Here is a 226-nt window from a genome sequence, read left to right on the forward strand (position 1 = left end):
ATGCAATCTTGAGTTTGATGATGAATTTTATTCACAACACCAAACCACAATGAGGTACCATTTCACGCCAGTCAGAATGGCTGAGATCCAAAAGTCTACAAGCAATAAATGCTGGAGAGGATGTGAAGAAAAGGGAACCCTCTTACACTGTTGGTAGCAATGCAAACTAGTAGAGCCACTATGGAGAACAGTGTGCAGATTCCTTAAAACACTGGAAATAGAACTG

The sequence above is a fragment of the Bison bison genome, unplaced genomic scaffold, assembly GCF_000754665.1.
Source record: "Bison bison bison isolate TAMUID 2011002044 unplaced genomic scaffold, Bison_UMD1.0 scf7180017855198, whole genome shotgun sequence".
NCBI classification, from domain to species: domain Eukaryota; kingdom Metazoa; phylum Chordata; class Mammalia; order Artiodactyla; family Bovidae; genus Bison; species Bison bison.